At 48.9% G+C, this 14,913-nt stretch overlaps 1 protein-coding gene across 4 annotated transcripts in view; it reads right to left on the bottom strand.

Moving 5' to 3' along the window:
• The window catches only part of LOC116942596 (protein 4.1-like), a 128,163-nt gene extending 117,662 nt beyond the window's left edge, over window positions 1-10,501 (bottom strand). For 2 of the 4 annotated variants that reach the window (XM_076067238.1, XM_076067232.1), the window contains exon 1: window positions 10,304-10,499. The gene's annotated coding sequence lies outside the window, so the exon portion shown is untranslated. Of the gene's footprint in view, window positions 1-10,303 lie in introns of all 4 variants that reach the window. The other 2 variants (XM_076067233.1, XM_076067240.1) reach the window with 2 other exon arrangements.
• Window positions 10,502-14,913: the final 4,412 nt, after the last annotated feature.

Genomic DNA, 14,913 nt, shown 5'->3' on the forward strand with positions numbered 1-14,913 from the left:
CGCTCACGAAAATCACGACCGAAAGTGTAGCACGAGGGCTCTGGCCATGAAGCGAGCAACGCCAACAATTCTCGACGAAGGTGAAAGGTGCAAAACGTGAAATTTCACATTCGCCCCCACTGCTGCCGGAAGGGCCTCCTCCGCCAGAGGGAGCTCCGAAGAGCATCCCTCGAGAGGGTCATTCCAGGGCCGCTCCTCCGCCGTGACCGCACGTCTTGGAAGGACATGGGAGTTAACCCATCTCTCTTTGCCCTACCGTACGCGACCTGCCGATCAACTTGACTGGTTGTTCTTATTTATACTGCTGGGTGGACGGAGCCCTGCGCTTACTGCCAAGTCCACTGTTGCGAACCGTCACACCACTGCAACAGCAAACCCGTTCACAATTAAGAGCGATGGCGAAAATAAGCGCTCTCGCGGACCGTGGGCATCCCGAGATTCGATGCGAGCGCCGTGTTTGTTTCGCGCTGGATTATTCTCGTTATATATATAAAAAAAATATGCGGAAACCGTCAAAGCCCCAAAACGATGCTCTCTCCGAGACACTGCATGCAAATTAATTCCATTCGTTAGAACAGCGTTCACTGGCATTTCAATCCAAGAGCAACGTGCAATGTGTGCGCGTGTACAATGTGTGTGCGCGCGTGTACACGCGCACACACACATTGTATTTAAACTGGGATTGAAATCTGGGTATTCGACAGTTGCTAGGCAATGGGCTTGACGTCACGTAACGAGCACTGAAGAACGCAGTGAAGCACACAGGCGCGAGGAGAGCGGGGACGGCCGGAGAAACCGCGCCTCCCGTTCGCACTGCGAGGGACAACTTCACATGGGGGGGAGGGGGGGGCAGAGGGGGAAACGGCGTTGGAATCGTGGACCCATCTCAAATTACCGCGGCCTGTTTTTGTTTTGCAACAAAGGCAAATAACCACGACTGCCCTCGTTCCCGTCAAAGCACCAAGAACCATTATGGAACCATATTCTCCAGACTCTAAATTCACACAGCTAACCCTAACCGCCCCCCGGCCCCTGCCTTATAAAGCAGCCACTGCATGTGTGTGTGTGTAACCAGATTTGTATAATGCTATTGACACCAGGCAACAAGTTTGGGGGGTTCAGCCTACTTTTCCCTGGGAGGAGCATCTTCATAATCCGGAGGACTATGGTATTTTACAATGGACCATTGCGGATCACTTCATATTCGTGGGCAGCCAGAGAAAGAAGACAAGAAATAGGCGTCCATTAGGGAGGCACGCCAGATTTCTATCCCCGTACCCTCGGGAAGAGGGCTGTCCCGCACTGGTCAACACTCTGGTATTCACTCAATATATTTTCTTCGTGACCCGCAGATGGCAGTGAGGTGGTGGTCACCAGGCCGCGAATTCTCTCAACCCAAGTGTCTTTGCCCCGTTCTCCCGCTCACGTCACGCCCTCTCAAAAAACAATCTTGGATTTTGTAAATTGCTTATTTTTTTTGCGTGGAGATTTTAGTGCATTGCCCCTCCTTGAATACTTTGATTCTGGAGATATGAGCATACATTATTCCGAAAAAACATCTTTTACATTAAATCTGTCGTAAGAAGATAATAGTATGGCACGATTTGTTTAATATATAATTTCTTTAGAACTGTTTCTTGTGTTTAATTTGTCATTCCTCCAAAACCTCCGATTAGCACGGTTGGCTACGTACGACGTGAAAGAAGTTCAACATGCATTACAAGGTTTATAAGGATGTAATGTAAGGAAGAGGAAAATTTAATGAAAGGGATGAAAAAGAAGCAGAGAATTGGAGCAAAGTTTCAGGAGAGATGAGGGTATGGGGTTAGAGATTGCACCAGGGCCTCGATGCTACTGCTGCTGTATGGAGAAGAGTCTGTTCTCCCAGTGGGTGGGGAGAGGGGGGATGGGTTCACTGGGTGGATCCCCACACCCTCGGAGGAGGGCTGTTCCCGCGGCCTTTCCGAAACAACGGTGACGCGTGCAGCCGCGCACTTCCAACGACGTCTTCACGCCAGGGCGAGATTGTCGGCGCGACAAGCTTCTGTCGCTGCCCGAGCCGACGGCTAAAAGGATCGACGCCGGACGAACCGGTGGGCACGCGTCATGTTGGGGAATAAAGTGGAATAAAAACAGATCGAAAATTGCATGACAGCCTGGGAGTGCATTGCCCCGCGCTCAGAATCTGAGCGAGTGTAATGGGCATTTTCTCAAGAAAACTGTAGGTTCCGAGCCCTGTACTCATGACTCAACCGAACAGGTGACAGACCTGTAAATAACTTCGGTTGGCTTCAACACGGTTTCACACGGGCACACGAACCGTGTGACCATATTATATTGACGAATGCTTTCTCATCCGAAACTTAACAAAGCACAGCAGATAGCACATGCTCCGCAGAGCTTAATGGATCCTTGTATTTTAATATTGAATTCCCAATAATCCCTACGTTCCATTCTAATTATGGTGTAACTCTCCACCGCAAGCTGTGTACTTAGCAACACTGCTGTGGGCACAGTACAAACGTACACTGGTCGAACACTCTCTCCGGTATTCACTCAATATCTTTTCTTTGTGACTCGCAGATGATGGCGGTGAGGTGGTGGTCGCCAGGCCGCGAATTCTCTCAACTGAAGTGTCTTTGCCCCGCTCTCGGTCACGCCCTCTAAAAAAAAAAAATCTTGAATTTTGGAAATCGATTTTTTTTGCGTGGAGATTTTAGTGTATTGCCCCTCCTTGAACACTTTGATTCTGGAGATATGAGCATACATTTTTTAGAAAAACATCTTTCACATTAAATCAGTCGTAGGAAGATAATAGTATGGCAGCATTTGGTTTTATATGTATATAAAGTACCTGTGTAGTGGGCTTGTGCAGCACGTGTCGCTCAAAGGGATACTGGCCGGTGGTCAAGAATAACGATGGAGTGGCAGCCAAGGTACGGAACACGTCGCCACGGAGATGGAGCAATGAAATCAGATTGTGTGCAGGTACAATGTGCATAAGAGGTTTTTTTTGTTATATTACGTAAATATGTGTCGTTAAACCGGCCACCACCTGACCAATTAGTAAGGTTCATCACGTAAACAAAACATGGCAATTAGTTACTAGTTCAGGACACTAGTGTGTTGGACAGTAAACCCACAACATTGTGGATTCTTACATCGCAAGATCACAAGGGATGGCAACAGATTGGGGAGACTTCCATCCGGCAGTGAACTTGACCATGGCCGATGACGACGATTATGGTATACGCACACACAGTAAAGAGCATCTCTCATTTGCCCACTTTTATTTTGAGCCGGTTTGGTCTGTCAATGCATTTGTTGGCCGCTCCGTGCAAAAAAGCACACAGGCCCTGGTAAACGCTTACGCAGCGGAATTTTAAGCTTACAAATTCCAAATCTGCAAGGCAGTACTCTCCTCCGGCGAGCCGTACTATTCTGCTGCACATTGTGTATTTTCACATGCACGCTTAAGAACCCTCGGCACAGTGCACTGCACACTCGATTTCCATCGGCACGCCAATGCCGCTCATTCTCAATGTACCGGGGTCCCACTCTCACCAACCAGCAGCAAGATCAGCGGCAGGGGCATATTTAGAATCTTGATTTCAAAACGAAGAGATCCACCCTCACCAGAGAATCCTAATGTGATGAATCTCGCAGATTTGGTTACAACCCAGTGTTGTGTTAAACGCCGCTGCACTGCACCCGTCACACATGACCTATGACCCTGCACTCTATACATTAACGAGAGAGCTCTGGCATGCGCCTGCTGCCGATATCCCCGCCTCTGCTGTGCCATCAGATTTCTGTTTTATGTTTCACACTTAATGGTGCATTACATGTGTGCATTAACTTAAAGTGCTAAATAATAATTGGGTTATTTCAACATTGATTCCGCAGTGTAGTACACAGTTACATTCCATAAATGCACCACTACGTCGAATTAGTGGCCGTTTGCAGCATTAACAGGTGGAAAATAGATGGGATTTTTTTTTACAGAGCACTTGAAATCAAACTCAGACGGTAATTGGAATGCAATCATACTTAATATGCAATTTTTTTACAATTATACATGAATTAACATGCTAGATTCTAATTATACGACTACATTGTCAATTTGGCCCTAAGCTAATAAGGTTCGGTGTGCCCTAAATGATCGATGTCCTTTGCTAAAGAGCAGCCAAACCGATTGGAATGCATACAATGGCACGGGCCACATTATTTAACCGTTTTCAAAGCACATCCACCAGAAGGATTGGGCAGCCGAAACATCACCGCCTCGTCTTGTCAACACCGCACACAAACTGCAATTAGTCGTGCAGCCAAATGAATCCCCAGCAAACGTGATGCGGTAATCTTGCTCACCAAAGGGCTTCTGGAAACCCGTGGAGGGGGGGGGGGGGTGAAATCCAGGCTCGTCCGGCGTAAACGTTCGCTGACAAAATTCGTGAAAATCCCCGCGCGCGGGCAAACGGGCGTGCGCATGCTCTTGCATCTCTTTCGTTGTGCGCTCCTATCAGCCGTTAGACCAAACATATCGCAGCTATCGGCAAATATTGAATAGGGGGAGGGGGTGGTCCCCCTTACCGATGACATTTGGCAGGGACTTGGCACTCGCGTGCCGGTAAGCATAGACAATTCATAACTGTGAATGCGTACCACGCACCGATGGCTTTTATATTCGCAAAATTGAGCGTGTTTTTTTCTTTTCATCTCCGCCACTGGGATCGCACCCACTAATAATGTGAGAGTATGAAAAGATTTAGCTGAAAGCGCCGAGTGATCAGCTGTGCGCATCTGAGCATACCCGTTTCGGTTTGCACACCGGTTATTTTTATGTCTCTTTGCACACGCGTGTGTAAGCTATTGTGTACAGTCAGATTACACGGTGGTCATTTTGTCTGCTGGGTTCAAGCTTTCAAATGAGCGTGCATTCAGTGGCGGGAACCTCAAACAACAGGGCTTTACGGTCGCACTGAAAACCGAGCTATGTGCAAGACCTGTTAGGGTGCTCTTTGCACATGCCAACAGTTGTGAGTCTCAAACCAATCTTGGCCAATGTTTTTCAATCTACAAAAGAGCCAACCAGTGATTAAACATGCGGCATTATGAATCGACTGCTTACGGGGCTGTGGCTTTTGTTAAGTGTGCGTTTGTGTGCGAGCGCGCACGCATGCGTGCATGCGTTTGTGTGTATGTGAATGAGCGAGAGCAATCCGGAGCACACGCCCTAAAGCTCACAGCCGCAGTGCGGACCCAGCCTGGGAACCCAACGTGAGTGCATGGTCGCATTGGGGGGTCACGAACGGGCTCCTCTTGCCAATCAGTCACGCTGCGCTCGCCAGACAAGCCTCATCCATTATTCCCCACCCCTTATTTCCTTCAATTCCCGTCACACTTGCACTGACCGACTGGCCGGCCCACAATGTCAGATAATACATGCAGTCCACACACATTCAAGATCTCATAGTTCCACTCTTGATTTACATTTCACTCTCTCTTAGTGTTCGTTGCATTTTTGGCCTATGCTCATGGATTCATTTCTCACTCGATGTTCCAGAAATCTGATGAAGTTGGCTGGAGTAGGGAATATCGGTGTAAGGCACTACCACTAGAGTACAAGGTAAGCCTATCCATAATAATCCTATAGTACCCTATAATTATTTGATCCTATGAACAGGTTTTCGGACACAATAGGAAAGATAGATGTGGCGTGCCAAAAATAATTCCCAGAAAGGCGTTCCGGTCTGTTCCAACTGAAATTAAGCAGCGTGCTTACTATACCATACAATATTATGACTGTCACCTTCATCATCATCATCAGCCCTATGGTTAATCGACTGCTGGATGAAGGTTCTCCCCAATCCACTGCCATCTCTCACGCTCCTTTGTAAATAGATCCATCAAGTACCCAGCAATCGCTCCATCTCCCTGGTGGACGTTGCCTCATACACAACCCCTTCCGTGTGCTGGTTGGCATCAATATTTAATCGCTCGCCCGCCCCCCCTAAGGAGCTGATGCACATTACCTGCACACCCGGCCTCACAACATGCACCGTGCATGGAATAACAGAACGGCCACGTGAGCACATTACTCACATGGCTAATGCAACGCCATTAGGATACATTTCATAGCAACGGCACTCACAGTGGAGGGCGCAGCTGTGGTGCAGTGATTGACTTCATGGCCAAGGAAATCATAGCGAGCGTCACACCGCCCTGCTTCAGCTCGGCAATTCGGAGACTGCTAACAAGAATAACTGTATACACACACACGACACACGTATATGCAACAAGCACACACGTGTGTGCATGCACACGTGTGTGCATGTTACAGCTGACTGTGCCAAATCCACTGCTGGATGAGGGCCTGTCAACGTCGCGTGGGGTCGGTGGGCGAGTTGTTCGACCGAAATTCACCACGCCGGCTTCCGTGCGGGTTGTAGAAGGCAGTGAGAGGGGATACGTTGGAGCATAGGAGTACGGCACAACAATGTGTGTTTTGCCGCACTATGGCAACCAATCGCAACCAGTTTTCTGAATGGTGATCGCTTAGGGCAAAACAAATATTATAATAACGCCTTAATAATGCTGCCGTTTACAAACAAGGTGCATATTTCACGTGCGTGACACTCCACGTGCAGAGACACTTGCTGTCGCCTGCAAACGTGGTCATATATATGACCACGTCCATAAATGACGTCACGCGATTTTTGACGATTTTTGACCCCCCCCCCTCGTCACACGGCGTCACAAAAAGTCAGACCCCCCCCCTCAAATGACGTCACAAAGCTCTGCCCCCCCCCCCCCAAATATCTAAAACATGCTTCAAATCGCTTTAATTTGGCACTGCACTCTGATGTTGTAGGAAAAAACATGTATTAAAAAGTATATTTAATTATGTTTATTTAAAGTTGCGCATTTTGATGTGACGTCACATTTCTCAAACACCCCCCCCCCTCGTCACACGTCGTCACAAATGTCTGACCCCACCACCCCCCCCTAAGTGCGTGATGTCATTTATGGACGGCCCCATACTCCACTAATCCGCGGTGGCTGGCAGGGGGGGGGATGGATGGCGGATAATTGGATGAATCGAGACCGCTCATAATTTTACTTGTCGTCGAAGCCCTACAAATTGTAGTCGCGGATAACTTGAATACAACTGTGACAGTGATATGCCGATTGTAGTTTCCGCTGACATTACGCGGATAACAGGAGCCGCGGATAAACGGAGTTATACTATAACGTCTCACATCCAGCAAGCGGGTTGGGTGCGCTGGCCTACCAGATAAAGTTACAGAGATTTGAAGTTTTCGTGACTGCAAGGATCTCTTTATTTCTTTCGGTAAAGTCACGTAGGTAAAAAAAAAATTATTTTTACCTACGTGACTTTACCGAAATAACCAAAGAAGAGTGAAGTTACAGATCCCCATCGGGTGTGCTACCTTAAACCCCGGGGGCTGGTGGTGGTTGTTGTTGTTCAACAAATACATCGTTTGCGGAATGCCATTCATTCACGCGCAGAGCGCACCGCGGGTTCAACATGAACACTGGGAAAGAAAGCCACCACGCATTTAGCGATGGGTGCACTCCTACACACACACACCGGTAAGGCGGTATATATATGTGGGGGTTTTTTTTAGAATACCGAGGAATTGCGCTCATTTCCAAGAACACCACCCAAACCACCGTCACCACCACCACCATCATCGCTACCCATCGTCATCATCACCATCCCCATCGCCGCCACCACCACCATCATCATCGTCGTCACCCGCGGATGATGGTGAGGGGCAGGCACCACCATCACCACCACCATCATCACCTCAACCATCGCACGCGGATGATGGTGAGGGGCAGGCACCACCATCCCCATCGCCCCCACCACCATCATCATCACCCGCGGATGATGGTGAGGGGCAGGCACCACCATCACCACCATCCCCACCACCACCACCATCCCCACCACCACCATCATCATCTCAACCATCGCACCGCGCAGCGCAAACGCCACTGGCAAAGCATATCCACGAAGCGCAAAATGGCGCCTAATAGCAGAACACTTTAAAAAAATAACATATACACAGAGAGAGAGAGAGAAGAGGGGGGGATGGTGGCTCGAGAAGAGAGCGAGAGAGGAGGAACCGCGAGGGGGAAGATCGCCAACCACCCCAGCCAGCGACCCCACACACCCCCCCAGCTACTTGTCAAGCCCGCGGCCGGCGAGAGACGGACGCGGGGAGAGGATCTGCAACATTTTGTATCAACTGGGGAGAGAGAAAGCCATCTCGGCGCGCACAAAGACTAAAGATCCCCCCGCCTAGTGCGCAACAGACTGTTGTGTGTGGGTGGGGGGCACGTGCCGTGAGCGAGCAGCGCCTAGGCAGGGTCGTGTGGGTGCGGGGCCCGCAACACGCCCGGCCGCCTTTGTCTCCCCAGTGGCGGTGTTTACTACACACCCGCGGCCCGGGGTGGTCACTCGGCCTGAGCGGGACGCGAACTCGGGACGCCCGGTTCGTAACGCCGACCACTACACCACCGCATCCCCGCACTCACAAAGACAAAAGATCCCCTCCCCGTATAGCCTTAACAGACTGTAGGGGCAAGTGCTGTTAGCGAGCACCTATGAAGGCGATGTTTACACACCGCACGAGGTACTCATTTCAGGCTGAGTCGACCTAGGGGAGGCCCAGGACCGGTTCAGATAATCCTCACACCGGTGTTGCTCCGTGAGCGGGAATCGAACCAGGGTTAGCCGGGTTCATAGCGCAGCGTAGCGCTAACCACTGCACCACCGCTCCCCACACTGTGTATGTGTGTGTAAGGTGTGTGTGTGTAGTCCCCACGTCTGTAGCACTCACGGCGTGTGTCGAGTGTGCTGTGTCCCCGTGTGTTACACACCCACACACACGTGTGTTACACACCCACACACACGTGTGTTACACACCCACACACACGTGTGTTGCACACCCACACACACGTGTGTTGCACACCCACACACACGTGTGTTGCACACCCACACACACGTGTGTTGCACACCCACACACACGTGTGTTGCACACCCACACACACGTGTGTTACACACACACACACACACGTGTGTTACAGTGGATGTGTAACGTGTGTTACACATCCACTGATCCACACATACATACAGACGCCTCCACTCCCCTGCCCGCCCGCCCGCCCTCGGCCAGACTACCGCGTAGCTTCACACAAAGATTCAGAACTGCTGGGGGAGGGGGGCAAGTGCTATGTGTGTGTGCAAGGTGTGTGTGTGTGCAGTCCCCACGTCTGTAGCACTCACGGCGTCTGTCGAGTGTGCTGTGTCCCCGTGTGTTACACACCAACACACATACGTATGTTACACATCCACACGTGTGTTACACATCCACACTGCTGGGGGAGGGGGGCAAGTGCTGTGTTAGCGAGCACCCTACGAAGGCCGGCACGGCACGCGATGGTGGGGGGGGGGGGGATGGCCAACACCACCACGCCCGGCCGCATTTGTCTCCACGGTGGCGATGTTTTTACAGATCGCACCAGGTACTCGTTTGAGGCCGAGTCTACCTAGGGGGAGGTCGAGCACCGGTAATCGTCACACTGGGTGTTGGCCGTGAGCGTGGAATCGAACTCGGGTGCCCGGGTTAGTAGCGCAGCGCGCGAACCGCTGCACCACCGCTCCCCATAGCTTGACACAACAGGGCTACACACGTGCTTGACACAACAGGGCTACACACGTGCTTGACACAACAGGGCTACACGTGTGCTTGACACAACAGGGCTACACACGTGCTTGACACAACAGGGCTACACACGTGATTGAGACAACAGGGTGACACGTGCTTGAGACAACAGGGCTACACGTGCTTTCTAATGCTGCTGTTAGCCATCGCCTATGAACGCCGGGCACAGAGCGCTGGGCGGGAGTCGGTGGTTGTGGTGTGGTCACACACCACACACACATACACAACGCACCCCACGGAGCACCACACAGCACCACACCATACACGCACCACCACAATGCGCACAGCTACACACATGTGTACACGCGCGAAAACACGGGCAAGATACTCGCGCAGTCCCAGAGTAACCCCAAGCCGACACACGCCCATATACTGTACAGCTACTGCATGCGTGTATGCTTACATCGCACGTGTGCAAGTACCGCATACACATGCGCACGTACGGTAACGCAACTGCACACGTAGGTACACGACACGTGTCACATCGTGTCACATCGCGTACGCACAAATACGCGCGTGCGTGAGACACGCGCACACACACCGCCTACCTGCAGGGGTGGACTGGAGCGATTGCGTGGCGATGGCGAGCGATAGCTGCGCTGTGCGGTGCGCGTTTGAGCGCTCCTCTTCCAAGCGACTGCCTCCTCTCTCTCGCTCGCTCTCTCTCTCCCTCCTCCTCCTCGCTCGGGTCCAGTTTCCCCCTCCCCTCTCTTTGTGTTCGTGTGTGTGTGTCTTTCTCTCTCTGCGCACTCTTCCCCCACGCCCTCCTCTCTTCCTCCCTCTCTCAGTCTCCCCCACCCTCTCTCCTCCCTCTCTCGATCCAGTCCCTATCCACCCTCTCTCGGTCCAGTCCCTATCCACCCTCTCTCCTCCCTCTCTCGATCCAGTCCCTATCCACCCTCTCTCGGTCCAGTCCCTATCCACCCTCTCTCCTCCCTCTCTCGATCTCCCCCACCCTCTCTCCTCCCTGTCTCGGTTCAGTCCCTATCCACCCTCTCTCGGTCCAGTCCCTATCCACCCTCCTCCCTCTCTTGGTCCAGTCCCTATCCACCCTCTCTCCTCCCTCTCTCGGTCCAAGGCCCTATATAACTCCCCTCCCCGTGTGTCCGTTCGTTGCGTTTCTCAGCGTCTCATTCTCTCTTTCTCCCTCCGAGTATGTCTATACCCTGTGTGTCTCTCTCTTTCTGCGATCTCAGTATCTCCCCTCCCTCCTGCCTCTCTCTCTCTGGCTCACCCAAGCAATATTCGCGGTATGGCTCGATCCTATCGCGGGAGCCGCGTGCGTTAGAACGTCAACTGCTCCCCCCTCTCCTCCCCCTCTCCCGTTGCGCCGTGCCATTGCAACCGGTTCCATATCCACGAGAATTCCACAATCTTTACTTGATAGGGGATACCGAGGCAACGTCGTGAATATGCGGAAAGCGTGCGCTTATAATTATTATGGTAATGTAATGCCATTTGCACTGGTGTTTTATTGTCACTATTATTCGCGTGTGTTTCCTTTTACGACCGTTCGATACTGTACCTCGTTTGCAAGTTGTGCAATATTTTTTCAGGAACCTGTACAGGTTATCTGCAATACCCAATGCTTGTTTGTGATGGGCTCACGCACCACACGGATCTCCCTTGCAAAATAGCCGGGCGACCGGCTAAACGGGATAATCCATGTGACACAAAAACATGGTTTAACATGGAGGCTTTCGTGACCAATATCCATAATACGGGGTTTGTTTTGGGTTAGATCTCCACAAATCTGGCTACCGCCTGATGATGCCCTCATCCAGCAGTAGATTGATATGTACGATTTATCCAGCAAAGTGGTGATTAAAAATGGTTATTGCATGAGGGGCCGTCCATAAATGACGTCACGCGATTTTGGCCGATTTTTGACCTCCCCCCCCCTCGTCACACGGCGTCACAAAAAGTCAGACCCCCCCTCAAATATGACGTCACAAAGCTCTGCCCCCCCCCCAAAAAAACCACATTTACATTTTGAAAATTAAGCATGCTTCAAATCACTTTAAACTATTATCATTGTAGTGAGTATTTAATGTGGTGCTGCACTCTGATGTAGGAGAAAACACGTATTAAAAAGGAGGCGTTGGAAAGCTGAAATTTAGCAATAAAATTCACTTGAAAATATTCAACGTCTAACTAAAACTGCAGATGTTCAGAATATTATATTGAAATTGTCTTATAATTATAACATATTAAAAGTAATTATAACTATAAAAAATACTTGAAATTTGTAGTAGAATGAAGCAAAATGGAGAGTACAATTATAACAATCACATATTCATTTCACATAATGAAAAGCCCTGGTAGAATCATTAGAATCAAAATGTTTAATAACAATCATTCAAAACATTTACAAAATGTATGCTTTCCCATTCTCCCATGGAGAAGCAAAATGCTCCTTCATGAAATGAATAAAAGGTGGCCTTAGTAAATTTAAATAATCATAGTTATTCATGAAAATTAATCAAAATTAGTGTTATAACAATTCTATTTCATCAATATTTATTTAAAGTTACGCATTTTTAAGTGACGTCACATTTCTCAACCCCCCCTCCCCCCTTCATAACACATCGTCACAAATGTCTGACCCCCCTCCCCCCCCCTAGGTGCGTGACGTCATTTATGGACGGCCCCTGACCTTTTGTTACTTAGCATATGATGCCCGTGTGTGACAATATAACTTTTTGGTATCAGTAAATGCATATGCCTGATTGTATGTGCATCTTTACGTTGATCAAGTAAACATTCGGGTGTATGTGTCATGCCTTCAATAATATTTGCCACTCACTACTGATTTTCCTTGCCATTTTCACTTTATTTCACATTTTTGTACACTACAGATGACCCTCTACACGTGCATTGGCATTCAACGTTCTTGTGCCACCGTGCTCGCATAAAGTTCCTGGCGGTTAGGAGCTGTGTAAAACTAAATTGAAAATGTATTATAAACATGCACCTACAAGTGTAGCATGCACAATTCAGATAACTTTGTGAAAATCCAACCAATACTCTTTTTGTAGCTGTCTAGTGTATGTGTTTTGGGTTATACCGCATGTTATTTGGCATGATATCCGACGTTGCACTCGGCATCCTGAGTGAGCTTGTTCAGCACGACCTGACAACCAGCACATGATGTCTTTACTGTACACGTTTCTTCATTAAGTTTTGTGCTGAACGAGTTTATATAATCACCAGTGTAGAAAAATAGGCGGTGACGTATTCAAATGAAACGATGGTTGATAATGCAGATTTATATGAATATATTGACCTTGATTTAAAGGAATTCATTCTCGTGGTTCTTTCGGTCAAGTCAAGTAAATTAAAAAAAATAGATCACGACGTTTCGATCGCAACACAAGACGATTGCTTGTGTTGCGATCATAACGTGGTGATCTATATATTTTTTTTAATTTAAGTGACTTGAACGAAAGACCCAAGAGTATAATATATTTATTTTAACCAGGTAAGGCCCACTGAGCTGTACAGCTCTTATAAGAAACGACCTGTCCACGAATGATAGCTCAACGAAGTGGTTTATCATCCACGTGGAAATGTATCGCAGCCAAGTACTCTAAATGCATGCTTCTAAATGCGGAGGGAAAAACCGGAGGAGCCAGAGAAAAATCCGCACGACCAAGGGGAGAACATACACACTCCAAATATACAGGCAGGGATCGAACCCACGCGCTCCTGCATAGCAGGCGAAGTAGTTTACAAATCGCCACCGTGGCCATACATGGGTGATACTATCATGCGTGGCAATTGATCATTTAGCTCTGTCTGGTAATTTCACACCATACATTACACATGTTACTGCATGTTATCTGCTTTGAGATGTGTTCCTGCTTGTCTCAGGTCAGCTGATTTTCCAGAGGCTGGTCAAGATGTTCCTACATATTTTGCCAATGTGTATTGTGAGGTGTGAACGAGTGAATATTTTATTTGCTTTCCCTTCCGTTGGCTCATTAATCTTGTCGTTTTAATATTGCTGCATAATTTTCCAGTCTTCTGTGCTCTTTTGTTATTTCACATTTTAACAATTATGAGTATGCAAAGATTTCAAACCGTGGTATTTTCATCTCCGGACGTTTTGAAGGGTGTTTTATTTTAATTTATCTTATTTCTGGGTTGAGTACATATACACAATCATAGCACATATGTTATGTGCCGTGAAGCAGAACGATTGCCCGTAATGTTGCACGCGTTTATTATTTTATGGCTGTGTTTTTGACGAGTTGTGTTGAGTTGCTTCGTTTGTTATTTGTGCCTGTTTACCGCTGCCAATGCAGTTTCACCAACACATTTGCCACTTAATAATGTTGCGACCCCCACCCACCTTAACCGAATCCGCCGCCCATAGGAATATTATTAAATCTGTATAACTGTAGAACAACTGCATTTACGACATATTTAAATACGGTACCTAGCTCTACTAAGCTAATGTTATTATATTTGTAAGGGATGGTCGGGAAGCAAGCCCTATTAGGAAATTAATTCATAATAAAATACTAAAGACAAAGAACCCCCCCCGTTATAGCCTGAATGTTGGGGCAAGTGCTGTTAGTGAGTGGCACCTATGGAGGCCGGCACAGCACACGAGGGGGTAGGGTGGCCAGCACCACGCCCAACCCCCTTTGTCTCCCCAGTGGGTGATGTTTCCACACCGCACCAGGTACTCATTTAGAGTCCGAGTTGACCTATGGGGAGGCCCCAGACCGGTTCAGATATTCGTCACTGGTGTTGCTCCATGAGCGGGAATCGATCTCGGCTCGCCGGATTCGGAGCGCAGTGAAGCGCGCTAACCCGCTGCACCACCGCTCCCCGCATCATGAAAATAACTCACCGGGTTCTAACGACTCCTTCTTGAGTTCGAATAAGCGCGCTCGACTCTCATTAGCGAGGAGCTGTCACAGAAAGGGGGAGGGGGGGGGAAGAGTCGATGTAGGGGGGTCAACGCCCAATCGGATTTGAAGATGGAGAAGCCATCGACATCGGATTGGTCGTCCGGGGAAAACTTAAATGGAAATGTTTAACACGTGGTAGTAGTAGTAGTATCCTTGAACGACCAATATTATCCATAATAGGGGTTTTTGGGTTAGATCACGTAAATATATAGTGTCGTTAAACCTGCCAAAAGCCG

Source organism: Petromyzon marinus, chromosome 15 (genome assembly GCF_048934315.1).
Source record: "Petromyzon marinus isolate PM22_M1 ecotype Great Lakes invasive population chromosome 15, UKy_Petmar_22M1.pri1.0, whole genome shotgun sequence".
Lineage (NCBI taxonomy): Eukaryota > Metazoa > Chordata > Hyperoartia > Petromyzontiformes > Petromyzontidae > Petromyzon > Petromyzon marinus.